The sequence below is a fragment of the Bombina bombina genome, chromosome 1, assembly GCF_027579735.1.
Source record: "Bombina bombina isolate aBomBom1 chromosome 1, aBomBom1.pri, whole genome shotgun sequence".
NCBI classification, from domain to species: Eukaryota; Metazoa; Chordata; class Amphibia; order Anura; family Bombinatoridae; genus Bombina; species Bombina bombina.
Genome location: NC_069499.1, coordinates 854,531,998 through 854,558,096, shown reverse-complemented (window position 1 = coordinate 854,558,096; position 26,099 = coordinate 854,531,998). Strand labels below are relative to the sequence as shown.

The 26,099-nt window shown below is 37.7% G+C and overlaps 1 long non-coding RNA gene across 3 annotated transcripts; it reads right to left on the bottom strand.

Annotated features, from left to right (window-relative positions):
- Window positions 1–1,233: 1,233 nt before the first annotated feature.
- Window positions 1,234–26,099, bottom strand: LOC128640167 (uncharacterized). 3 transcript variants are annotated; one of them, XR_008399302.1, is made up of 9 exons: window positions 26,031–26,099; window positions 23,165–23,306; window positions 20,483–20,589; window positions 17,420–17,503; window positions 16,881–17,056; window positions 16,448–16,523; window positions 9,129–9,249; window positions 2,828–2,915; window positions 1,234–1,440 (listed from the first exon to the last, which is right to left on the bottom strand). It is a non-coding gene; the product is annotated as an uncharacterized LOC128640167 (long non-coding RNA). The 3 variants fall into 3 exon arrangements; XR_008399304.1 differs by having other exon boundaries at window positions 16,948–17,056; XR_008399301.1 differs by lacking the exon at window positions 16,881–17,056.

Here is a 26,099-nt window from a genome sequence, read left to right as displayed (position 1 = left end):
GGTCTTGTTAGAAATATGGCTAGTCATACCTTAAGCAGAAAAGTCTGCTAACTGTTTCCCCCAACTGAAGTTACTTCATCTCAACAGTTCTATGTGGAAACAGCAGAGGATTTTAGTTACTGTCTGCTAAAATCATCTTCCTCTCACAAACAGAATTCTTCATCTCTTTCTGTTTCAGAGTAAATAGTACATACCAGCACTATTTTAAAATAAACTCTTGATAGTAGAATAAAAAAAACCAACTAAACACCACATACTCTTAACCACCTCCGTGGAGATGTTGCCTGTGCAACGGCAAAGAGAATGACTGGGGTGGGCGGAGCCTAGGAGGGCTATATGGCCAGCTTTGCTGGGACTCTTTGCCATTTCCTGTTGGGGAAGAGATATTCCCACAAGTAAGGATGACGCCGTGGACCGGACACACCAATGTTGGAGAAATATATGTTACAGAAATCCCCCCTGTAGATTGTGAAACAAGCACACTTTCAAAACAAAAACAGGGGGTGTTCAACATCCCACAAGACATTTCATAATTACCTGTGAATCAGACAATTCTTAACTAGGAGTTGTCCTTTTCTTTAGGTCTACTCTCCCCCCTGCCTAGTTTTCCCTTGGGTCACCTAAAGCTTTACTCAATTTAAGTGGTCTGGTGCTCAAATATCCATGAAATATTTCCATGTGATCTCTTACCCCACATGTGACCCTGCACCTTACCCAGCTCTCTTACTGGGACACCAGGAACCTGGAAACCTTAAGCTGGCCGGTGATGTGGGTCCTGAATCTGTCCAAGCTGGAGACAAGGAGGAAAGCCATCAATGACTTATGATAGCAAACAACCTACCCTTATTACAAAGGGGTGACTTTTTGGACATGTACAATTTTGTTACCATCTATGGCTTATTGGATAATAGGGCTCTAAAAACCTGCTACTCCTCATCAATAACCACCCTGTTGCCTAAGGTTGCTGGTGATCCAGATTACAGCAATTCAACCTACTAAAAAAAGTCTGTTGTCCTCTATCAATTGTGGGTGCCTCATGACCCTCCAAATGCTCATGTTCCACCTCAAGCATGAGCCTCTGCCTTCATCCAAGTCCCCAATGAGTTAGATGTCATCATGGATCACCAGAATCTAGCAATGCAAATACTGATGTTCCTCGAGAGCAAGAGGTTTATAACTGTAGAACTTAAACATTTCATATTGTAAAGAGCCAAAAATAAACACACACCCATGTAAGAGAAGTCAAAGCTTTATTGACACACAGCAACACAACACTTAAAATAGCAGCCAGAGGTCATAAATCTCAATTACATCCATGTTTATCGTTCGAGGTAGTTGAAGAAAAATGCTGCACTTCTGCCATAACCTTTTATCCCTGTGCGCACCGTGTGTGTATATAAGTTTAATTGTTCATCTTTAAAGAGACAGCTATGAGAGAACCTGCAATAAATAAAAAAATTAAAATGAGCACATGGGACAAACATTCATGCCAAACAGAAGTTTCCATCCTACAATACAATCATCTGAGCAATAACATAGCTAAAAGGCCATTATAATCTAAAAATATGTTGTAATTTGAAAAGGGACAGTCAAGTACAAAATAAACATTCATGATTCAAATAGAGAATGTAATTTTAAATTTATCCCAATTTACTTTTATCACCATTTTTTTTGTTCTCTTGGTATTCTTAGTTGAAAGCTAAACCTAGGTAGGTTCATAAGCTAAACCTCTAATCTGAATGCATTTTGACAGTTTTTCACCACTTGAGGGCATTAGTTCATGTAAATAACATTGAGCTCACACACGTGAAGTTACCTAGGAGTGAGCAATGATTGGCTAAAATGCAAGTCTGTCAAAAACTGAAATAAGGGGGCAGTTTGCAGAGCTAATCAGAGGTAAAACGTGTATTTTATAAAACTGTTGGTTATGCAAAACTGGGGAATGGGCAATAAAGGGATTATCTACCTTTTTAAAAAAAAAAAAAAAAAAAAAAAATCTGGTGCGACCGTCACTTTACGACTAGCGACCCAGCACCTTAAGTATAAACTTATAGTGAAGTACCGCTTGGGACTCTTAGAGCACTGCTGGCTCAGAATGAAAGCTGCTACTGATCCTATCAAAAGCTCTCGTTACACAGCTGGGGTCGGGCAACTAGCACTTCCTGATGAGCAGCAGTTTGTGCCCAAGACCTGCAGTGCTCTTCAGTACTTCTAACCCCTTTGGACTGATATTCATTTTATTGCATAATTTATAATAAAATCAATTTATATTAAATTGTGCAATTTGTGCTTTGGCTAGCTCAAAGGGACACAAGTCAAATTTAAACCTTTATGATTCAGATAGAATATGTAATTTTTAACAACTTTCCAATTTACTACCATTAAGATGTGTAGTCTTTTTATATTTTCACTTTGAATCACAAGTAGCAATACAGTAAATACCATGGGCTGTTTGGATTAACTTGATTGGTTAAATATATTGTAATATAATTTGAATATACCTATTTATTTGCACTGCCAATTGTACCACAGTCTGCAACATTTTAAGAACCACTGTTCTAGACAACTAAACTTTTATAGGGTCCTCTTTTTAAAAAGGGATTATAAAAATAGGAATGTATATTTTTATTTCATTAGGACAACACATTTTATTTATCCTTCTAAAACAAACAAAAATCTGCACTTCCAGTCCAGTGCTTAAACAATACGCTGCATATTAAATAAGTCACTGCTGTGATCAGTCCGATTACAAAGCAAGTGAGCAAATATGCTATTAACCATTCCTGAATGTCAAAACACTACCAAACGCAAAACCGTTCATTCTTACCTAGCTTAATGTCACTGGGCTAAAGTCACAAGTTGTATTCCAATTATTCAATAGTTGCATAAAGGCGTTGGATTAGGTTCTCTGTAATCTGTGGAAAAAAACCAAAACACACACTTAGCGTAAGAAACCAGACAACTTGATGCTTTAGGTGCATCAAGTATACAAATGTACAGAGTTGTTGCCTTTCCCATATTAGCATAAAAAAAAAACATAACTTTATTTGAGAAATGTCCTCCGTCTGTTTTGCATGAAAATCTAAACGGTGAAGAATTCTATTTGAAGTGAAAAACAAGAATGAAGTGAAAAGTGATGGTATGGAAACCATTTATCTTTTGGGGACTACCTACCCAACTGCTAAGAATTCACAACACATGCTATCAGCTCATCACATAAATGGAAAATTGTGCCAAAGGCAACTTCCCTAACTATACATGGCCATAGGAACCGATTGCGCTCTGTTTCCACTTCCCATGATCACAGAATGTGGGAACAGCCGCACTCTGCTCCCACAGCCAGTAGACACAGTTGGCAGTCACAGAATGAAATGTTTACCTTCGGACCATGTTGAGAAGACATTTCCCTACCTATTTCCCTTAGGCTCAGAGAGATAGCACATGAAGTAAACATTAACTGGGTCAGCGCTCAAGTCATAAAAAAAACAAACAATATTGTACACAATATCGTATCAGAGGTGCAAACACAAATACAATATATGACAGACTGTAATATGATAGTACAATCAAAAAAGGCAAAACAAATGATCACATAATTGGGGGAAATTGATTAAAAAGTCAGTTGAGAAATATCTGTGACCAGACGATCTCAATCCAATTTTATGAGCAGTCTGTTCTCTTCGAATGGTAAAAAATACAAACAATGTCCTAAAAGACAAAAGTAGAAGAGACGCCTTATGCAGTCTCTTATACTTGGAGATTCACATGTATTCAATATACAGGGTACTCACAAGGAGAATGCAAGCCAAGGCTTCGGAGCCGCTCGGCTGATTCATCCTCTCCACCAAGGAGCATGAACGTGTGTCGATTCCTCACACCTATGAAAGCATAAGCACCGGGCAAAGAAAATGCCCAATTACACAAATTGAAGTATTTTCAGAGGATTTCTTGTAACTGTTCCATCAAGGTCAGTCACATCCTGAAGACCCCACCGGTAAAGAAATCTCTTTCAACCACTGAAGGTATGGAGAGACAAATGGAGGGACCATTTACCTTTTAGTCACTACCTACCCAATTGCTAAGAATCCACAACACATGCTATCAGCTCATCACATAAGGGAAAATTGTGCCAAAAGGCAACTTCCCTAACTATGCATGGCCAAAAGAACCAATTGCACTCTGCTTCCACTTCCCATGACCACAGAATGTGGGAACAGCCGCACTCTGCTCCCACAGCCAGTAGACACAGTTGGCAGTCACAGAATGAAATGTTTACCTTCGGACCACGTTAAGAAGAGACATTTCCCTAACTATTTCCCTTAAGCTCAGAGAGATAGCACATGAAGTAAACATTAACAACTGGGTCAGCGCTCAAGCCATAAAAAAATTAAAAAAACACAATATTGTACACAATATCGTATCAGAGGAGCGCACACAAATAAAATATATGACACTGTAAAATATGATAGTACAATCAAAAAAGGCAAAAAACAAATGATCACACAATTGGGGTAAATTGATGAAAAAAAAGTCAGTTGAGAAATATCTGTGACCAGATGATCTCAATCCAATATTATGAGCAGTCAGCTCTCTGAACAGTGAAAAATAAAAAGGTCCTAAAAGACAAAAGTAGAAGAGATGCCTTATTATGCAGTCTCTTATACTTGGAGATTCACATGTATTCAATATACAGGGTACTCACAAGGAGAACGCACGGTGCAATTCAGACAAGCCAAGGCTTCTGAGCCACTCGGCTGATTCATCCTCTCCACCAAGGAGCATGAACGTGTGTCGATTCCTCACACCTATGAAAGCATAAGCACCGGGCAAAGAAAATGCCCAATTACACAAATTGAAGTATTTTCAGAAGAAGATTTCTTGTAACTGTTCCATCAAGGTCAGTCACATCCTGAAGACCCCACCGGTAAAGAAATTTCTTTGAACCAGTGACAGTATGGAGAGACAAATAGGAGGGACCATTTACCTTTTGGTCACTCCCTACCCAATTGCTAAGAATCCACAACACATGCCATCAGCTCATCACATAAGGGAAAAATGTGCCAAAAGCAACTTCCCTAACTATGCATGGCCACAAGAACCGATTGCACTCTGCTTCCACTTCCCATGACCACAGAATGTGGGAACAGCCGCACTCTGCTCCCACAGCCAGTAGACACAGTTGGCAGTCACAGAATTAAATGTTTACCTTCTGACCATGTTGAGAAGACATTTCCCTACCTATATATCCCTTAGGCTCAGAGAGATAGCACATGAAGTAAACATTAACAACTGGGTCAGCGCACAAGCCATAAAAAACAAACAATATTGTACACAATATTGTATCAAAGGTGCGCACACAAATATATGAAACAGACTGTAAAATATGATAGTACAATCAAAAAAAAGGCAAAACAAATGCTCACACAATTGGGGTAAATAGATTAAAAAGTCAGTTGAGAAATATCTGTGACCAGATGATCTCAATCCAATATCATGAGCAGTCCGCTCTCTTCGAATGGTGAAAAATACAAACAATGCCCTAAAAGACAAAAGTAGAAGAGATGCCTTATTATGCAGTCTCTTATACTTGGAAATTCACATGTATTCAATATACAGGGTACTCAAAAGGAGAATACACACAGTGCAATTCAGACAAGCCAAGGCTTCGGAGCAGCTTGGCTGATTCACCCTCTCCACCAAGGAGCATGAACGTGTGTCGATTCCTCACACCTATGAAAGCATAAGCACCGGGCAAAGAAAATGCCTGATTGCTGTAATTGAAAGAATGTTTGCCACATCCTGAAGATCCCACCAGTAAAGAAATCTCTTTGAACCACAGAAGGTATGGAGACACAAATTATGACTATGTACCCAAATTGCTAAGAATTCAACACATGCTATCAGCTCATCACATAAGGAAAAAAGTGTGCCAAAGGCAACTTCACTAGCTATGCATGGCCAAAAGAACCGATTGCACTCTGCTTCCACTTCCCATGACCACAGAATGTGGGAACAGCCGCACTCTGCTCCCACAGCCAGTAGACACAGTTGGCAGTCACAGAATGAAATGTTTACCTTCGGACCACGTTAAGAAGAGACATTTCCCTAACTATTTCCCATAAGGTCAGAGAGATAGCACATGAAGTAAACATTAACAACTGGGTCAGCGCTCCAGCCATAAAAAAAAACAAACCAAAAAAAAAAAAAAAAAAAAACAATATTGTACACAATATCGTATCAGGAGGTGCACACACAAATAAAATACATGGAACGTAAGACTGTAAAATATAATAGTACAATCAAAAAAGGCAAAACAAATGATCACACAATTGGGGAAGATTAAAAAGTCAGTTGAGAAATATCTGACCAGATGATCTCAATCCAATATTATGAGCAGTCAGCTCTCTTTGAATGGTGAAATATACAAACAATGTCCTAAAAGACAAAAGTAGAAGAGATGCCTTATTATGCAGTCTCTTATACTTGGAGATTCACACGTATTAAATATACAGGGTACTCACAAGGAAAATGCACACAGTGCAATTCAGACAAGCCAAGGCTTCGGAGCCACTCGGCCGATTCACTTTCTCCACCAAGGAGCATGAACGTGTCGATTTCTCACACCTATGAAAGCATAAGCACCGGGCAAAGAAAATGCCCAATTACACAAATTGGAAGTATTTTCAGAGGATTTCTTGTAACTGTTCCATCAAGGTCAGTCACATCCTGAAGACCCCACCAGTAAAGAAATTTCTTTGAACCACTGACAGTATGGAGAGACAAATAGGAGGGACCATTTACCTTTTGGTCACTATCTACCCAATTGCTAAGAGTCCACAACACATGCCATCAGCTCATCACATAAGGGAAAAATGTGCCAAAAGCAACTTCCCTAACTATGCATGGCCAAAAGAACCGATTGCACTCTGCTTCCACTTCCCATGACCACAGAATGTGGGAACAGCCGCACTCTGCTCCCACAGCCAGTAGACACAGTTGGCAGTCACAGAATGAAATGCTTACCTTCGGACGTTAAGAAGAGACATTTCCCTACCTATTTCCCTTAAGCAAAACATCAACAACTGGGTCAGCGCTCAAGTCATAAAAAACTAAGAATATTGTACACAATATCGTATCAGAGGTGCGCACACAAATAAAATATATGAAACAGACTGTAAAATGATAGTACAATCAAAAAAGGCAAAACAAATGATCACACAATAGGGGTAAATTGATTAAAAAGTCAGTTGAGAAATTTCTGTGACCAGATGATCTCAATCCAATATTATGAGCAGTCAGCTCTCTTTGAACCGTGAAAAATACAAACAATGTCCTAAAAAGACAAAAGTAGAAGAGATGCCTTATTATGCAGTCTCTTATACTTGGAGATTCACATGTATTCAATATAAAAAGAGTACTCACAAGGAGAACGCACCCAGTGCAATTCAGACAAGCCAAGGCTTCTGAGCCGCTCGGCTGATTCACCCTCTCCACCAAGGAGCATGAACGCGTGTCGATTCCTCACACCTATGAAAGCATAAGCACCGGGCAAAGAAAATGCCCAATTACACAAATTGAAGTCTTTTCAGATGATTTCTTGCAACTGTCCATCAAGGTCTGTCACATCCTGAAGACCCCACTGGTAAAGACATTTCTTTGAACCACTGACGGTATGGAGAGACAAATGGAGGGACCATTTACCTTTTGGTCACTCCCTTCCCAATTGCTAAGAATCCACAACACACGCCATCAGCTCATCACATAAAGGGAAAAGTGTGCCAAAAGCAACTTCACTAACTATGCATGGCCAAAAGAACCAATTGCACTCTGCTTCCACTTCCCATGACCACAGAATGTGGGAACAGCCGCACTCTGCTCCCACAGCCAGTAGACACAGTTGTCAGTCACAGAATGAAATGTTTACCTTCTGACCATGTTGAGAAGACATTTCCCTAACTATTTCCCATAGGCTCAGAGAGATAGCACATGATGTAAACATTAACTGGGTCAGCGCTCAAGCCATAAAAAACAAACAATATTGTACACAATATCGTATCAGAGGTGCGCACACAAATAAAATATATGAAACAGACTGTAAAATGATAGTACAATCAAAAAAGGCAAAACAAATGATCACACAATTGGGGTAAATGGATTAAAAAGTCAGTTGAGAAATCTCTGTGACCAGATGATCTCAATCCAATATTATGAGCAGTTAGCTCTCTGAACAGTGAAAAATAAAGAGATGCCTTATTATGCAGTCTCTTATACTTGGAGATTCACATGTATTCAATATACAGGGTACTCACAAGGAGAACGCACACAGTGCAATTCAGACAAGCCAAGGCTTCTGAGCCGCTCGGCCGATTCATCCTCTCCACAAAGGAGCATGAACGCGTGTCGATTCCTCACACCTATGAAAGCATAAGCACCGGGCAAAGAAAATGCCCAATTACACAAATTGAAGTATTTTCAGAAGATTTCTTGTAACTGTTCCATCAAGGTCAGTCACATCCTGAAGACCCCACCGGTAAAGAAATTTCTTTGAAAAAGTGACGGTATGGAGAAACAAATAGGAGGGACCATTTACCATTTGGTCACTCCCTACCCAATTGCTAAGAATTCAACACATGCTATCAGCTCATCACATAAGGAAAAAGTGTGCCAAAAGCAACTTCCCTAACTATGCATGGCCAAAAGAACCGATTGCACTCTGCTTCCACTTCCCATGACCACAGAATGTGGGAACAGCCGCACTCTGCTCCCACAGCCAGTAGACACAGTTGGCAGTCACAGAATGAAATGTTTACCTTCGGACCACGTTAAGAAGAGACATTTCCCTACCTATATCCCTTAGGCTCAGAGAGATAGCACATGAAGTAAACATTAACAACTGGGTCAGCGCTCAAGCTATAAAATGCATGAGCACCGGGCAAAGAAAATGTTTGATAGCTGTAATTGAAAGTCTGTTTGCTGATGCAAACACAAATGTAAGTCTTGCCAGTGGTCTATTGACAACTGGTTGAACAGGAGGTCACAACAAATAAAATCTAGCAGTCACTGCAAGTTAATAACAATAAAGCATATGCCATATAGGAAAGGCAAGAGTAGCTCCAGTCTGCCCTTACCTGTAAACAGTCATCATGGTGCCATTGTAATGAGTGAGAATCATCTAGCGACAGCGTGGAAGCATTTCTTCTGCGTAAACAAGAGGTGAAGTGAGCATCTCTCCATACACGGTCACATATGCTGAGGAAGAAAAAAAAGAAAGCTTTAATGCTCTCGTAGTGCCATATAGATTTTACTGCAATTAGAAAATACCTCTCAAAACCACCTTGGTCCCACTAGAAACTAACAACCGTTATATTTTTCACCACAATAGCAAAATTAGCTTGCATTTTCTAAATACGCTTCCGTAAGTTGTGTCACCTTAAAAACAATGTTACATTTCAGCAGAGGGTATTAGAATACTTTTTTTTAGTGTTAAACAAAGTTATAAATTATAAAATGGAGCTCAAAATGTAAAATTTTGAATTAAAGAACCTGAAAGAATTTTATGGATAAAGTGAAAGTGCTCTCCCCAAGACCTTTTTGATTAGGGCACCAGGCTACTATTTTACTGACCCCAGATAAAATGTAAGCCAATATTAAGCTAAAATAGCCAATATTAATGTTTTCCAATGTTTTCTTGCCTAAAGTAAAAACTTTTATACAAAATTGTGCAATTAATGTGCGCTTTGTATTAAAACATTTTCTGCCATAGTATTGCACTGCCCCCACTCAGCAACTTCCTCATCCCACCAGGGTGGCTACATTTTCTGTGAGTGTTTTAGCCCTGTATCATAAAATCTATAACCTACAGTGCGCTTTACTTCATACACTACTCCCTTTTCTACAGTTAGTATTCCTTTCATGGGACTTATCTGTTAATATATTCACAATCAGAAGGGAGATTAAAGGGACAAACTTTTCTGGTCCAGTAATTTTAAGAGACTATTTCCATTTACTTATATTAACAAAATGTACTGTAAATAAACGTAGAAGTGCAAAAAGAGTTCAAGAGATTAAAGTGAACTTCACAATAGAGGAAGAACAAGAGCCTGATAAATAACCATGTACCCATCAAATGATGGTCCCTTTACACAAATACATTGGAATGGGTACACATCACAAAACAACAACACAAATGTATATTAGAAAGTGTTCTCAGGGCATATTTAGTGGGTACCACCAGCTAATTTTACTGACCACCTAACTAAAGCCAGTATTAAGATAAAATAAGCAAATAAATATTTGTAGTTCAGATTATCATTTAATCAACCTGTGTTAAACTCAGCAATTAATGTGCGATTGGATAGTTTAAAAAGGGACACTAAACCCATTTTTTCTTTCATGGATTAGATAGAGCAGCAATTTTAAGCAACTTTCTAATTTACTCCTATTCATTGTTCTTTGTTCTCTTGCTATCTTTATTTAAAAAGCAGGAGTGTAAGCTTACCAGCTGGCCCATTTTAAGTTCAGAACCCTGGATAGCGCTTGCTTATGGGTAAGTCGCCAATAAGCAAGCATAACCAAGGTTCTCAACCAAAAATGGACAGGCTCCTAAGCTAAACATTCCTGCTTTTTAAATAAAGATAGCAAGAGAACAAAGAAAAAGTGATAATGGGATTAAATTAGAAAGTTGCCTGCTCTAAATCATGAAAGCTTTTTTTTTTGGGGGGGGGGGGGAGGGAAATTTAGTGTCACTTTAAAGTAAATGTAAAGTTAAAGCGTTTACCTAAAGTGAAACGATAGAAGTTAAAAAAAAAATGAATTAGCGTTTAATTCATGAAATCTTTAAGATATACTTAACCTTCAGATATATTTCACTATAAACACTACACGGATAAGAGCTCAAGCTCCGGTCGCCATTTTCATCAATTGATTGACAGATGACTCATCTGCAATAAACTAATCGTTTTCCCCCGGGGCAGTGACAATTGTGCAAAGGGACTGAACGCAGATGAGTCATCTGTCAATCAATTGATGAAAATGGCGTCCGGAGCTTGCGCTCTTATCCGTGTAGCGTTTATAGTGAAATCTCTGGATAAGTATATCCTGAAGATTTCAAAAATGAAACTCATTCATTTACCTTCTATCGTCTCACTTTAGGTAAACGCTTTAACTTTACATTCACTTTAACCTTTTAACGCCGTTATGCCGTTCTATTCCGTCATATTTACACTGGGCTTTAAAGCCGTTATGACGGAATAGAACGTCATATCAAACGGCTGTCCTGAAGCCTTCTGCGCTTCAAGGACTTGATCGCGGTCTGGAGGGCGTTCCTAGGGTTGTAGGGACGCCCCCCAGATGCGATCCAATAATTGAAATCTCGCGATCGTATGCACGATCGCGTAGTTTCAATTTGTCTACATCGGAACAGGTGTTCCGATGTAGACACTTTAACCCTGTCACGAAAGGGTTAAGTAATATTTATAAATAACATCTTATGATGAAGGCTGCTAGACATGAAGCCAACGCTATTAGACAATAAGGGCGTTTAAATGACAAAATACTAATTGTGCAACATGTAATTCGGCTTCCTCTTATTTGCAAGGAGCACTGAAAGATGTTCCTGCAATTAAATATTGCTCGACTATATTTACATTTTGTAATCTAATACATTAACAATGATTTATTGCTAGGCTTAAACAATGCCCAATTTATATTTTTTGTGTAACAGCAAGTTGGAAAAAAACCCCAAAAACTTATACTTCTATTAGCAAATGTACTTTATTTTCATGCAATTCTTTAAGAGATACTTCTGTAGAAAGTGTGCACTTGTCTGGTAACTAGAAGGCAGCAGTTTTGCAACAATGCTTTTGAGCACTAGATGGCAGCAGACTACACACAATGTACAATATTGTTACAAGCATTTTTGTAAAACTCCTACAATATGGTTCTCCTGACACATGGATGCTCTCTATTGTATGAGTTAAAGTGAGGTGTAAGGAACAGGACCCAACATAACTGATTTGTGAATGTGCGCCGCTTATGTCACACAGGGTGCAAGAATACGAGAGATGGAAGCTTCATCAATTGGCACCACTAAAAGTTTAAAATAAAAAGTGCAGTTTTGAAGACCGCAGCCAGCACAGGAGGGAAAATAATGTCTTAGCGAGTATTAACCCACTACATGGTGCAGACACGTTAAAAGGGACACTAAACCCAATTTTTTTCTTTTTGTGATTCAGATAGATAATGCAATTTTAAGCAAATTTCTAATTTACGCCTAATATCAAATTTTCTTTGTTCTCTTGCTATCTTTATTTAAAAAGCAGGAATGTGATGCATAGGAGCCGGCCCATTTCTGGTTGAGAACCTGGGTTATGCTTGCTTATTGGTGGGTAAATGTAAGCTTCCAATAAGCAAGCGCTATCCATGGTGCTGAACCTAAAATGGGCTGGCACCTATGCATCACATTCCTGCTTTTAAAATAAAGATAGCAAGAGAACAAAGAAAAATTAATAGGAGTAAATTAGAAAGTTGCTTAAAATTCCATGCGCTATCTGAATCATGAAAGAAACCGTTTCGGTTCAATGTACCTTTAATAAGAAGCTACCTAGAACTAAATGCTAATCTGGATTAAGAATCTAACCCCCCCCCCCCCCAATTAAAAGTATACAGACTGCAAGCAGCAATATACATATGCTATGTTATATATCTAACACATACTACAAAGAAAACACCTACCTATGTATCTACTCAAAGAATACCATGAGAATGAAGCAAATTTGTGTGCAAAAAGAAATTGGAGAAGAGATTGTGGGTTTAATATCCCTTTTTAAAGGAATAGTAAGTGGTAGTATCCTTCACTTACAAATGTATACTACCACTTCCTATTCCTTTAAAAAGGGATATTAAACCCACAATTTCTCTTTTCCAATTTCTTCTTGCTCTCAAATTTGCTTCTCCTGGTATTCTTTGTTGAGTAGATACATAGGTAGGTGTCTGGAGCACTACATAACAGGAAATAGTGCTGCCATCTAGTGCTCTTGCAAATGGATAACATTCTTGTAAAACTGCTGCCATCTGGTGCTCTTGCAAATGGATAACATTCTTGTAAAACTGCTGCCATATAGTGCTCTTGCACATGGATAACATTCTTGTAAAACTGCTGCCATATAGTGCTCTTGCTAATGGATAACATTCTTGTAAAACTGCTGCCATCTATCTGGTGCTCTTGCTAATGGATAACATTCTTGTAAAACTGCTGCCATATAGTGCTCTTGCACATGGATAACATTCTTGTAAAACTGCTGCCATATAGTGCTCCAGAGCTTACCTCAGCTTAAAAAAAAAAAATATATATATTTTTTTTTTTTAAATATAATTTAATCCCTTCAATGCACAAAGGTGGGGAATCGCTGATCAAAATTGTTTTTTGGTAATCCCATGCACTGCAGGCCGGGGACCATTAGTGACCTAATGGACGGCACTCCCAGGCTTCACAGGAGTGCTGGTGATGTCACCACGTACGCACGTGATGACATCACAAAGGGGCTGAACCAGGATGCACCGGTAGCAGAAAGGGAGCTGGATGGGGAATTCCTAAAAACCCTAGAGAATAACACACAGTAGACATGGTGTACACTTTTCTCCTCAACGGCATCCATTTGAATAAGTTGTATTCAGGGAACACGTACACCTGGTATCAACTCATTCAGCAATATGCATTGTTTCCGTTTAAATCCTTAACGAACAGTGCCGTACAGGCGCAGTAGTTTATTAGCCCTAAAGGATGCCGCTGTCCTGGGCTTTCTGCGGCAATCTAGCTGACAGTGGCGAGATTGCTCTATTCTGCATGTCCCACTTGAGAAAAGAGAGCCGTGTGAATCCTACACTGCGCAAAAGGAAAAAAAAAACACTACAGCCACACTTAATCTTACAAGCTACATGATTAATCCTTACACTGTCAGGAATTTCATAAGTCTGTGCCAAGTTCATACTTTACTGTTATCTTGTGGGATTTAACAAGAAATTAATCATAGTAAACTTTCTTTAGCGGAGAACGGAAATAAAGGGACATCTAAGGCGCATGATCCCGTGCTAGTCCTGGGACATACAGATGCTTACATTTGGTCTATAATGGGATGAGGCTACCAAAGACACAGAGGTCACATACGGTCATATTTTACAGAGATACTAAGGTGATATTTTATCGTCAGCCTTTTACAGATTTGCTACATCACTTTCAAATGATTCAGCATTTGGTTGTTGCTTTAAAAGTACAACTCCATCAGATCTGAAACCGTTTGTCTTAATACAGAATTAAAGGGACACTCAAGTCAAAATAAACTTTGAATGATTCAGAAATGACATGCAGTTTTAAGACATCAAAATTTTGCAGTCTTTTTATATTCACACTTTCTAGGGGAACAAGCCCCTACTGAGCACGTGCACAAGCTCACAGGGTATATTTTCTTTTTAGGAGCATTTCCGTAGGCTCAAGAAGTATGTGCCCATGTATTAAGCACTGCATAGGCAAAAGGGTTTGCAACAATGCTCAAGACATCCGCTCGAGCCTACCTCATTATGCTCTTATGAAAAGAAGTTTAAGCAAAAAAAAAAAAGGGGGGGGGGGGAGTGTGAGGTACATTATAAAGAGAAGTAAAATAAAGCGTGAGGTACATTATAAAGAGAAGTAAAATAAAGCGTGAGGTACATTATAAAGAGAAGTAAAATAAAGCGTGAGGTACATTATAAAGAGAAGTAAAATAAAGCATGAGGTACATTATAGAGAAGTAAAATAAAGCGTGAGGTACATTATAGAGAAGTAAAATAAAGCGTGAGGTACATTATAAAGAGAAGTAAAATAAAGCGTGAGGTACATTATAAAGAGAAGTAAAATAAAGCGTGAGGTACATTATAAAGAGAAGTAAAATAAAGCGTGAGGTACATTATAAAGAGAAGTAAAATAAAGCGTGAGGTACATTATAAAGAGAAGTAAAATAAAGCGTGAGGTACATTATAAAGAGAAGTAAAATAAAGCGTGAGGTACATTATAAAGAGAAGTAAAATAAAGCGTGAGGTACATTATAAAGAGAAGTAAAATAAAGCGTGAGGTACATTATAAAGAGAAGTAAAATAAAGCGTGAGGTACATTATAAAGAGAAGTAAAATAAAGCGTGAGGTACATTATAAAGAGAAGTAAAATAAAGCGTGAGGTACATTATAAAGAGAAGTAAAATAAAGCGTGAGGTACATTATAAAGAGAAGTAAAATAAAGCGTGAGGTACATTATAAAGAGAAGTAAAATAAAGCGTGAGGTACATTATAAAGAGAAGTAAAATAAGTGTGAGGTACATTATAAAGAGAAGTAAAATAAAGCGTGAGGTACATTATAAAGAGAAGTAAAATAAAGCGTGAGGTGCATTATAAAGAGAAGTAAAATAAAGCGTGAGGTGCATTATAAAGAGAAGTAAAATAAAGCGTGAGGTACATTATAAAGAGAAGTAAAATAAAGTTGTACACAAATATTCTGACAGACTGAAGCAAAGAGTTAGTGATCATTACAGCATCCCAGAACCAGTTCTCACCTATAGAGGCAATAGGAAATTAAGTAACTGAACAAGGTACAGTTTATATAGAGGGTGTGCGAGTTCTAGACGTGTTACAATAGTCACATTTTATCTATACTCATGAACCTATGAGATGGTGACAAAACAAGACGAAATCCTTAAAAATGCCAAATGCTTCAGTTTTGTGATTTGGAAATAAACAATTTTAAAACAGCTTTCCTTATTACTTCTATTATGAAATTGGCTTCATTCTTTTGTTATCCTTTGCTGAAAGAACATTGCACTACTGGCAGCTAGCTGAACACATCTAGTTAGCCAATTACAAGAGACAAATGTCTGCAGGAACCAATAAGCAGCTAGCTCGCTTTACTGTAGGATATGTGCAGATTCTTTTTTTGACCAGAAATACCAAGAGAAAATTGAAGTGAATTTATTAGTGAGGTAGACATAGATATTCCTTCCACCTGGGCCATGTGAATTTTTAAACCCGGAACCTTAGTGACTTAGCATTAAGTGCCATTGCTATGACAATGAGACTTATGCAATTTTAACAAAACCAAATAAGCAGAACATAAAAGGGATATGAAACCCAAATGTTCTGGGTAGCGCTCGCCGATTGGTGGCTAAATATAGCCAATAAATCAGCAAACGCTACCCAGGGTTCTGAATCAAAAATGGGTGGCCTCCTAAGCTTACATTCCTGCTTTTTCAAATAAAGATTAAGAGAACAACAAAAATTTGATATGAGTAAATTGGAAAGTTGCATGCTGTATCTGAATCATGAAATAATAACATTTGGGTTTTTATATCCCTTTTAGATGCAGGGAAACAAAAATGCAAGCATTGAAAGTTGTAAATGCTACATCTTCACAACCACTTATGCTTACCTGGGCTGATGTAACAGAGAAATGTTTCATGTAGACATTTTGTCCAGTGCTTGAACATCTGTATATAAAACAAAATCTATATACAGAAAACAAAATTAGTGTAAGAAACTAGACAACCTGGTGCTCTAAATGCACCCAGTGTACAAAAAGTACAGAGTTAAAGTTGCCTTTCCCATATTTAAGCCAAACATATTATACATAATAAATTATACATAATTATAGATATTATACATAATTATAGAAATATTGTACAATAGATAACCAAACAAACTGAAATCCGATTAGCTTCCCATGATCACAGCCGCACGAGCCCATGAGCAGCCGCACTCTACTCTCACTATCCGTGAACACTTCAGCAGACACAGAATTCAATGTGTTCAGTTACCATACTACGAATTATAACTTTATACAGAATAATAATCAAACATTATACATATATATCAACGTAGCGTTCTGAACACGTCTGAGGACGGATGAATCTGGTTGAATCCTTGTCATACTTGAATGGTGTCCCAGCGTAGTCTCATCTTGTGCAGCAGAATGACGTAGCAGATCTTGTGCAGCAGAGGTGTCCTTCTCATGCAGCAAACAGCAGCTTGACCGGATAACCTTAAAGAAATGTTAATGGGAGATGCACAGGAGACAGAAATACATTCACAATAGACCAAGAAAAAAAAAAAAAAAAAAAAAAAGCGCCAAAAGGGCATTTGGAGGTACAGATTGGAATCTGCCTAGCTTTCCATGATCACGGGTGGTGAGAGCAGTCGGCCGCACTGTCCCCGCTGCCTATAAACACAGCTGTCAAACACAGAATACAATGTATACCTCATCCTGCCTTTGTTATGGCAAATGATAAAACCTTAGCTTAACAGCAGCATTAAGGTTTCTGCTTTATAATTTATAAAGCAGTTTGTTACAAAATTGAATCTAATATATGGGAAAGGCAACAGTAGCCCCAGTCTCTGTCCTTACCAACTTGCAGCCTGGATGTCAGCAGACGCAGTTGAAGTGAAGACCTCTCTGTATATTATGGCCTCTCGCTTCACATTGCTACATCTGTTGAGAGGAAACAAAGTTTCAGTTCTTGCACAGCAATACATAAGTAGCTATAAAAAGTAGTTATCCCTAAAAGGCAAATACAGAGAAGGGGGGTGTAGTGAAGTGTGCTTCTCGCACTGCATGATAAACACAAATAGGATCATTCATGTACAGATTATAAGAGCAACACTTCCCCCCCCACCAATCTCTGTCTAAAAGGTCATGAAAAGAAAGTATTTTCTATCTTTCACATCAGTTTCCTAACGGTGTGTATATAATATATATGTTAACATAACAAAAGTGACATAGGGACACAGAAAAAAAATTAAATAAATTACAACACAGAAGAAACGTAATATTTAAACTTAAACATGGTTTAAAATATAACTCTAGGATGCTTGACTTATAAATTAAACATTCACGATTCAGCTACAGTATAACAACTTTCCAATTTATTTCTATTACCAAATTTGCTTTGTTCTTTTTGGTATCCTTTGTTGAAGAATAAAGCCAAGTCGGCTGAAAGGAGCCCAGGAGTGTGCACGTAAAATACAAAGTCTGTCAAAAGAACTGAAATAAGATGGCAGTCTGCAGAAGCTTAGATACAAGGTAATCAGAGGTAAAAAGTATATTTAATATAACCGTGTTGGTTATGCAAAACTGGGGAATGGGTAATAAAGGGATTATCTATCTTTTTAAACCATGACAATTCTGGTGTAGACTATCCCTTTAACAAAAGGATACTAAGCAAAATTGATAACAGAAATAAAATAGGAAACTTGTTTAAATGGATTAGATAGTGATATTTTAAAAAGGACAGTTCACCTAAAAATGTTCTCCAATTTAAATTGTTTTCAATGATACCTTTTACCTGCTGGAGTGCATTTAATGGTTTCTAATTAACTCCTTTACCCCTATTTTGGCATTTGAAATAGCTTATTTAGCTGGTGGTTTCCCAACCTATACTAAAAGTTTTGATACTGGAGTCTCAGCTATTGCATAGCCTAAGTAAACACAGCCATCAGAAGAAATTACACTCACAGTGGGGTGCAGGATAGTAAAGTAATAAAATTATTATTTTCCATTGTTCCCTCTATGTATTGAGCTTTAGTTTTCCAGAGAAATATAAGATAAGGAAGCAAGTGTGTGTACACATCGTGATAACATAATGAGATCTGATATTAACTGAAACTCAACCCATTGTAATAGGCTGTGGTTTAAAAGCACAAAGCTACTTCATATACACAAATATACCTGAAAATGCAATTTCTCACATTTTATCTACTGCAGCTGGTATAAACAAGTCATTGATAATAAATTAATATAAAAACTATTTTAGTGTACTGTCCCTTTAACAGTTATATTTATATATATTTTAGCTCTGTGATTATCTTGCATCTAAGCCTCTGCAGACTGCCCCTTTATTTGTTCTTTTGACAGACTTGCAGTTTGTGTTATCTATATGAAAAACATGAACTAACACCCTCTAGTGGTGAAAAACTGTTAAAATGCATTCTTAAGAGGCGGCCTTCAAGGTCTAAGAAATTAGCATATAAACCTCCTGAGTTAAGCTTTCAACTAAGAATACCAAGAGAACAAAGAAAAATTGGTGATAAAAGTAAATTGGAAAATTGTTTAAAATTACATGCCCTATCTAAATCATGAAAGTTTTTTTTTGGACTAGACTGTCCCTTTAAGTTTAATTTTTTTTTCTACCACTGGCTGTTATTATGATCCCATGTGCAAGCAAGTACATTGAACATTTACATTAAAAAGGGACAGTCTAGTCAAAATTAAACTTTTATTATTCAGATAGGACTTTTAATTTTATTCAACTTTCCAATTTACTTTTATTATCAAATTTGTTTTGTTTTCTTCTTATTCTTGGTTGAAACTAAACCTAGGTAGGGTCATATGCTAATTTCTAAGCCCTTGAGGACTGCCTATTACCACATTTTTTAAATTGCTTTTAACAAGAGACTGTAGGCCAAATAGATAATACTGTGTTCAGGCACAAGGAGTTATTTAAGAGAGTTAGCACAGCACAATACTAAATGCAACTCAATAGATTTGATATAGTCACATTCATGTGATCAGGGGGGGATTTCAGAAGGTTCTTAGATAAAAAAAAATAATAAAAAAAATAAAAATAAGTATTAACACAACTGCTGGCTGCGCAAAACTGGGGGGGGGGGGGTGGGTAATAAAGGGATTATCTGTCTTTTAAAACAAGAATTCTATCGTAGACTGTCCCTTTAATAAATAGCTGCCTATGCTCGTCAATCTTGCTTAAGAAGCTAAAACACTGTTTTAGCTCAGAAAAAAAAAGCTATATTGCCCAACATCCTATTTAATGCCCCTTTAAGAGACAAGATAGATATACACTAGGACTATCAAATTCTTTCCCTATTCCTTTAAGGATAAAAGTACAGTCAGGCCTCAAAAAGACACTGCAAGGACAAGTGGACAACATTACAGGGTCATTATAGTGGTAAAATTACATTAGTTAGAATATGTAATTTTAAGACTAGTGATCCTGCACCACTGTGTGGGTTAACACACACAGTAGAAATACTGCTTGGGACCCCCAGAGCAGTGCCGGTCCCAATCAGCAGCGCTTTCTGCTTGGGACTAGCAGTGCTCTGTGGGTCTTGAGCAGGACATTGTCTAATGCTATGTGTTTAGTCCCAAGCAGATACAATCAGTAACACAACTCAGATGTTTAACTAGCGCCACCAATTGGGACCAGCACTGCTTCGCTGGTCCGAAGAAGTACTTCTACTCTGTGTTTACCCTTTTGCGGGTTAAAACACACAAAAATGCAGGGTCGCTAGTCTTAAAATTCCATTTGCTAATAACAAATTAGAGCATGTAATGGTTTGACTATCATCACCATTTAATTATACTAATTGTCTGCAACAAAAATGATCTATTGTTATACAGGAAACAGCTTGAATACTATGAATTTAATGTATTTTACAACAATTTAACTCTTACCTTGTTTAACAAAGGAGGCACAGACATTTCTTTTGACAATGAAGTAGACACTCTAAGTGTTGGCTGTATGTCACCTGGTGCTGTAGATCTGATAACTTTAGCATCACCTACAGATACGGGGGGAAAAAAATACATACTACTTAAAGGGACATTCCAGTCAAAATCTAAATGCACATAGATGAATTACATCTTTGAATAGAAACATATTTACAATATACATTTATTAGCAAAAATGTTTCTAGTAAAAGTTACTATTTTAGTGTTAATATTTTTCTCTGCACGTGCATGTGAAGCATTGCTAGATATTGTCACTATACCCACATTTAAATAATGCAGCTGCTCAGATCATCACTGGGGCTTGTATCATGTCAGCAATGAACAAATTGAGTAATTACCAGATGGTACCAGCACCTTAGACTCTCTAAGCAAGTGCTGTGTTTAAAATGCTGGTGCACAGTGCATACATAAATACACTTTGGAAACAGCTATAGCTTTTATTAGAAGCATTTTTGATAATGCATGTATATTACAAAATTGCTTCTGTTCAATACTGAAATGCATCCATGTGGATTCCAATTTTGGCTGGAATATCCCTTTAACGTAAGAAACAGGACATTGTGATAAATTTGCATTGCCTATAGTTAATACTCAAGTAGAAAATGCAGAGATAAAACACTTAGAAGAATGAACCTTAGATATGAACATAAAGTCTTAAGGTCTATATTATGGGCTGCACAGCATATCTATTTAGTGGGTTTAAGTGGTTAGCTATATGACCAAATGCTTCAAAACTACCACCTAACAGTCACTCCATATCATCATTTCATAAATGCAACAATTATAAAAAAAGAGCATAAGAAGGGAAAGAAGAGTAAGAAATCCAGGGGTCTGTGGAATGGTATAAAAGGATCAGGAATTGGATTAGTAAAGATTTGGTAATTATAGGCAGTGACAGAGCAATAATAAATACAACAAGAGTTTACCATGAATGTTAGTTGTGCATTTTCTAGGCTGGGCTTGCATGGGACATATGATGGGGAGCATGACCTAAGGCTGAGGAGACAAACTTGTAATGTACCACAGTATATAACTAGCCTTGGGTAGCTTCAGCAGGGGCCCGCTGCTTCCACTTCCCAAAGACACCGCTGCTATGAAGACCGTTTACTGTACCTACCGCTAATAAACATATGGAAGAGAGATCTTTGCCAAAGAGGAGTTACTTGGATATAGCATGTGTGAAGCAGTCATGTAGGAAAACAAGACAAGGGTCCTTAGAGTACTTTGAAAAGGAGAGATATAGTGGTCATGTACTTTAATAGGAGAAATGCATTAGGCTATTTTTTAATTTAATATAGACTATAAAGTCAGAAACTTTACTTTGAAAAATAGGGGAAAAAGGGAAAATTCAAAATGCTATATTAGGAGGTAAATTATTTTATTTTAAAATATCATGCTCATAGGCGTCAAGAGACAATTTACAATCCACCATAGCTTTACAGCTGTATCCATGGGCACAGGGAGCAGGCGCGCACTGCTCCATATGTCCAAAAAAACAGCTGCCACCATGTGCAGAGAGCTCACTGTAACATCTGCCAGTGATCATGTTGGGTCTAACAGGTCAGAAGAAAGTAAATTATGCTGTTAAGCAGCCATTGAAAATAAGGGGGGGGGGGGGGGGGGGATGCCATGCTAGAGGCAGTAATTTATTTTAGACTATACATGCCCAAAGGCTTCAGAAACAGTTTACACCCCACCATAGCCTTACAGCTGTAGCCACGGGCACCAGGAGCAGGTGCGGACTGCTCTTAGTGTCCGTAACTACAGCTGCCACCATGTGCAGAGAGCTCACTGTAACATCTGCCAGTAACCATGTTGGGACTATCAGGAGGGAAGAAAGTAAAATTATGCTGTTAAGCAGCCATTGAAAATAAGGGGGGGGGGGTGCCATGCTAGAGGCAGTAATTTATTTTAGACTATACATGACCAAAGGCTTCAGAAACAGTTTACACCCCACCATAGCCTTACAGCTGTAGCCACGGGCACCAGGAGCAGGTGCGGACTGCTCTTAGTGTCCGTAACTACAGCTGCCACCATGTGCAGAGAGCTCACTGTAACATCTGCCAGTAACCATGTTGGGACTATCAGGAGGGAAGAAAGTAAAATTATGCTGTTAAGCAGCCATTGAAAATAAGGGGGGGGGGGGGGGGGAATGCCATGCTAAAGGCAGTAATTTATTTTAGACTATACATGACCAAAGGCTTCAGAAACAGTTTACGCCCCACCATAGCCTTACAGCTGTAGCCACGGGCACCAGGAGCAGGTGCGGACTGCTCTTAGTGTCCGTAACTACAGCTGCCACCATGTGCAGAGAGCTCACTGTAACGTCTGCCAGTGACCATGTTGGGTTTTACGGGAGAGAAGTAAATTATGCTGTTAAGCAGCCTTTGAAAATAGGGGAAATACAATCCTAGAAGCAGAAATTATTTTAGACTAGTCACATGTCCAGAGGCTTCAGAAACAGTTTACTCCCCACCATAGCCTTACAGCTGTAGTCACGGGCACCAGGAGCAGGTGCGGACTGCTCTTAGTGTCCGTAACTACAGTTGCCACCATGTGCAGAGAGCTCACTGTAACATCTGCCAGTGACCATGCGACACCTACATATTAATAACCTGTACTTACCTGCAACCTGGTCTCACAGCCTTGTGGAAGAAAATTAAGCTGTCATATGCTTGAAGTTTCCATAAAACCATTCTGCCATCCAACACCGGTTTCTAACCGCTGGAGCCATTTTTGAGCTGGACAGATATTCCAAACAAGCCAGCTAGAAGAGACAAAACAGACTTAATACATTTATATTATAGATTCCAGAGAAGTAACCTAGCAGAGGTAGTCAGGCTATGGCAACAGTATACTAAGGGATTTATTATAATAATGAGAGAGAGAAAGAGAGAAAGAAAGAAAGAAAGAAAGAAAGAGAGAGAGAAAGAAAGAAAGAAAGAGAGAGAGAATATATACACACATTTTAAAAGTTTTTGGACTTAAAAGGACAGTCATTTTGGGAACAAAAACCATATACAAAAAAAATTTACTTGACATTTACATTTTTATAATTAAAATCCATTAATATTGTTTGTGCATTTCAAATTTATGAGCTTCCCAGGGCAGTCATACGACCCCTGTGTACACCTGCTCATGCAGACTGCCTGGCTTATTCATCCGCGCACAGAAACTGAGCAGTGTTTGAGAATGCTGGTGCACCGGCAACCAATCAGCCTTCTCTGCAAGCTGACATCTCCAAGGCAACCACAAAGCATCCTCCGTGTCTGCAGCTCAATTTGAGCAGATCTGCATGCAGTGGGTGTTTATTTTCTATTATGAGACCAGCAGAACTATAACAGCTATGTTTTAAATGAAAAGTGTCTGTTTTGTTTACCAAGCCCCTTACAGCGAGTGTCCCAGACTACCTCATCAACAGTGCTAAACTGGGAGCTCCCAAGTATGTTTGTAAAAGGTTTTATACTGGATTTTTAGATTAGTATCTGTGTATCTTATTCTTTATAGTAGTGTCTATTACATGAAGTTAAAGGGACACTGAACCCAAATTTTTTCTTTCGTGATTCAGATAGAGAATGCAATTTTAAGCAACTTTCTAATTTACTCATAAATTTTTCTTCGTTCTCTTGCTATCTTTATTTGAAAAAGAAGGCATCTAAGCTTTTTTTTTCGTTCAGAACTCTGGATAGCACTTTTTTTTTATTGGTGCATGAATTTATCCAATCAGCAAGGACAACCCAGGTTGTTCACCAAAAATTGGCCGGCATCTAAACTTACATTCTTGCATTTCAAATAAAGATAACAAGAGAATAAAGAAAATTTGATAATAGGGGTAAATTAGAAAGTTGCATGCTCTATCTGAATCACGAAAGAAAAATTTTGGGTTCAGTGTCCCTTTAAATGAAAATTGGTGTATACTGTCCCTTTAATGATTTCATATACTTGTAGTTGCTTAATCAAAATAAAAGCAATTAACTTGTAATGTGTTAGTAAAATATATTTTACATCATAATCCCTTTATTATCTATTCCCTAGTTTTGCATAACCAACGCTGTTATAGAAATATACTTTTTACCTCTGATTAACTTGTATCAATGCTTCTGAAGACTGCCTCCTTATCTCAGATCATTTGACGGACTTGCATGTCAGGCAATAAATGTGCTTACTCTTAAATAAATCCACGGCCACGTGCACAATGTTATTTATATGAAACACATGAACTAAAGCCCACTAGCAGTAAAAACTGTCAAATACATTCAGATAAGAGGCAGCCTCCAAGGGCTTATGAGCCTACCTAGGTTAGCTTTACACTAAGAATACAAAAACAAAGCAAATTGGAAAGTTGTTTAAAATTGCATGCACTATCTGAATCATGAAAGTTTAAGTCTGACTAGACTGTCCCTTTAAGTCCAAGTAATTGACAAACTATGTAAACACAGCCAGCAGAAGAAATGACACTCCTGGTGGGTAGAAGAGATAACTAAATAAAATACTTTTCCATTGTAAGTATTGGGGTTTGGTTTACAAACAAACAAGATAAGGAAGCAAATGTATGTACACAAACTGGTAACAGAGAGATAAATTGTACCTGCAAGGTCAGTCAACCAAGTTTAAAGCCAGAAATTTAATATCTTATAAATAAACCTGAAAATGCAATTCCCCATACACTTTATATACTCTGCAGCTGGTATAACAATCATTGGAAATACATTAAGCAAAAAACAATTTTACTGTATACTGTCCCTTTAAATAGAAAGGTAAAAACAGAAATGTACATCAATGCATTTAAATAGAAGCATTTACACAATACTGTATACAAAACATGCTCAAACACAAAGCCCACTGAATTAATTTAAAGAGTAATATACTAGCAGGCAAGTTTTTTCCTTTTAAAAAAAAAACTTCCTTGTGCAAGTGAGTAATACACCCATTTATTTAAAATGTTGTCTATTTCTATTGGATAATTCTAGAGACATTTACAGACTGATCTCTTACACTAAAATAATAATCTGCCATTGCAAGAGTTTCCGTTCCTTCCTAGCCTAATTATGTGCTTACCCACAAACAAGCTGCACATCCCATTCAGTCAGCACAAAGCAGTTTGTTTTTTACACTGCAGAGCTGTAACTCATTTACTTAGGAACTTTTTATCCACTGAAATCAAGAGAACTGTCTCTTATTTGTAATCTGAGCTATAGATCAAATCAATGCTACACAACTAAACGTTTATAAACATCAAGACATCTTTTGTAAAATGCAAAATGCTTACAGTATTAATGGAGAAAGCATACGTAATGAAGATAGTGCATTTATAGGTTTCTGCATTGCAGCTAAACAGTTTACTAGGTCACATTAAAAGCATAATAAGCAGACAATAATTATTGTCTCATATACACACTCATCTGCAGGCAAACACATGATATAAATATCACTGCTGAATATAAGATACAAATCACATATTTAACACAACACAAAGTAATGCAAATCTCACCTGGTAAACACACAAACATCTCACAATTTTTTTGGCGCAATTTCAGCCTTCCAGAAGCAACCTCATGGC